General features: G+C 41.2%; 1 pseudogene; it reads right to left on the reverse strand.

The window, feature by feature from the left end:
- Window positions 1-255: 255 nt before the first annotated feature.
- LOC129074438 (60S ribosomal protein L23a-like) lies at window positions 256-724 on the reverse strand (annotated as a pseudogene).
- Between the last annotated feature and the right edge of the window lie 2,098 nt (window positions 725-2,822).

Below are 2,822 nucleotides of genomic sequence, written 5' to 3' on the forward strand. Positions count from 1 at the left end.
TTCTTAATCACTTTGTTTGTCTGTTTGTTTTTGTTATTGAGTTGTATGAGGTCTAAATAAATTTACATGATTTGTAAAAAATTTTCTCATTCTTTAGGTTGCCTTTTCATTTTGTTGATTGTTTCTTTTGCTGTGTTGGAGCTTTTAAGTTTGATGTAGACCTACCTGCTGATTTTTTTTCTTTTGTTGTTTAAGTAAGATTTGTTTTTTACAGTAAAATAATTTTATATTTAGAATTAGCCAGCTAGGCTCAATTTAGATTATCTCAATTTTGTTGGCATCATAGAGCATCATAGTCAGTAGCCAGTTGAACATATGCCTTCTTCTCTCCATCAGGGCTGATCAGGTATTGACCTTGGCCATGTCAATGTCATAGAGCTTCTTCACTGCTTGTTTGATCTGGTGTTAGTTGGCCTTGACATCCACAATGAAAACACATGTATTGCTGTCTTCTATCTGCTTCTCGGCTGACTCGATGGTCAGAGGGAACTTGATGATAATGTAGTGGTCCAGCCTGTTTCTCCTGGGAGTGCTCTTCTGAGGATATATAGGCTGCCTTTGGAGCCAGATGTGGGTAACCATGGATGGTGTGTGTGTGTGTGTGTGTGTGTGTGTGTGTAGCTGTGGATGCCTTTCAGCACTCTTTTCTTTGCCTTCAGAGACTTTAGGTTTGCTTTGGCTTTGGGAGGGCCAACGGCTTCCTTCTTTACTCTCAGTGCCATCTTCGTGAAAAGGTAAGCAAGCATTTTAAATCAATAAAATATATTAATTTGACTTTGGGCCAGGTAAAGTTGTTCTCAAGTGCATAAGACTCTCCAAGGAAAGCTTATTAAAATCCAGATCCTGGATACAATTCTCAGAGATTCTGAAGGTTGGGAGGGGCTGGGATATGCATTTTTAACAAATAATTTTGATATAGGTGGTAGAAAGACCATAACTTCTTAAATGTCTGAGTAAAATTAAATTATCTAGGTAGCACTGAAAAAAATCAACAACCCAACAGAAAAATTGAGCCACCCATTCTGGGAGAGATCTAGGTTGGAACTATGACAGTTCTAATTAATGAGTTAAATATTAGTCTAGAAGTCAGAAGATGTGGTTTCTGTCCCAGTTCTTCTGGTAACTAGGGTTTTGTGGGGTTTTTTTTTTTTAAGATTTTATTTATTTATTTTTAGAGAGAGGGAAAGGAGAGTGGAAGAGAGGGAGAGAAACAGCAATTGGTTGCCCCAGTCTACAATCCACGTGTCCCGACCAAGAATCAAACCAGCGACCTTTTACTTTGTAGGACAACAACCAACCAACTGAGCCACACTGGTCAGGGCTCTGCTGGTAATTAGTTTTAAGACCTTGGAGGTGAGGCATGTGTGTAGGAGGGGCTGATTATTTTTTCATTCTAGGCCCAAATTTCCTCATCTATAAAATAAAATTGGATTAATCCCTGCCAGCTCTAATATAATGTTCCTTGGCTCCCTTAGTTCAAGTAATGGGAGTGTGGGCCTGTAATTAATGTCATCTTTAGGCATTCTGTGAAAGACGAGCTCCCCTTACTACCCCGAGGCATAAAAGGTGCAGGAGAGCACCCATGATGGTTTCTGCTCTGGGACTATTTCGTTAGCATTAGGGCTGCAAAGAAGCAATTTCTGGATGTTACACCAAACTGCCCCTCAGAACCACAGCACAACCCTCCCAGTTGCAAAAGTCATTCCATAGTAAGAAACTTACCAAATGAATCCAGCAAAGGGTGAGTAAAGAAGGCGCAGCAGAGATCCTCTAATGGAAACTACCTTGGCAACTACACAAAGCAATTTAAAATAAAAACGGGGGCAACCAAGAACAAAAGCAAAGATTTGATTGCCAAGCCTAAATCTCTCAGATTCAGCCCAAAGCCAATTGGCACAGAGAAGCTACAAATCCTGGGAGATGCAGGCCCCTGGAAGAACTGTATAGAACCTTGGGAAAGCAAACAGACCACTAACTAATTCTAAGAACAAGAGTTTTTCCTTTAGAAGCTGTCCTTTACGAGTCTTGGATTCTTCCAGCAATAAATGTAGTGCTGAGCTGTTAACCCAAAGACCAGAGCCCTACACACCTCCTCCGGTGTCTACTGTAGAAAACTTTGTTTGTTCTGGAATCGCTTTTATCAACACTTCAGTTACTCCTACAGTGTGGACTCCAAGCTCCACTGTTTAAGAAACTATCTGCAAATACCAGAATAGCTAATCCCAAAAATAAAGTGTTAATTGGTCTCTGGGTGATTCCAACCTTACACACAATAACCTTTTTTCAGGGTTTCTTTTTAACTGTAGAGGTTTTGCCCTCATTGCTAGTCCCAAGTGCTGTGCCCTTCTTACATGGGTTTCTTATGTCTCTTTCCTCTTTTCAGCTCATGTTTTAGGTAAGGATAAAGGGAAATGAAAGTAGCAAGAAATATAATGGGTCTTTCTCTCTTCATCCGACAGTAATTACAGGGTGTTAAACCCCAAAGTAAACCAGGCTGTACAGTGTCCTCAGGAAGAGCCGAATTAGGAGGGAGGTTTGTCATTCCTGAAGTCTTCATCAAGACCACAGGAAAACCCTACATTAAATAATAACCCCCTCTCAGTGCCTGTGGCCCAAATGCCCAGTTAACTGCAAGCCCAGTTTGCCTGGCCATTGGCTGTTTACCTGAGGCCGAGAGCCAATCAGCAAATTGCTAACGTCAATCCTTTCTGTCTTCTCTATTTTCATCCCCCACCTCTGACTTGCAACACCTTCACACTGTCAGCTTAGATGCTGGGGCTTTGGAAGCCTTCCTGTGCCACTGAAAAGGAATTTCCTCATGG

The sequence above is a fragment of the Pteronotus mesoamericanus genome, unplaced genomic scaffold (genome assembly GCF_021234165.1).
Source record: "Pteronotus mesoamericanus isolate MK-2021 breed Mesoamerican mustached bat unplaced genomic scaffold, CSHL_Meso_final contig_50, whole genome shotgun sequence".
Classification (NCBI taxonomy): Eukaryota; Metazoa; Chordata; class Mammalia; order Chiroptera; family Mormoopidae; genus Pteronotus; species Pteronotus mesoamericanus.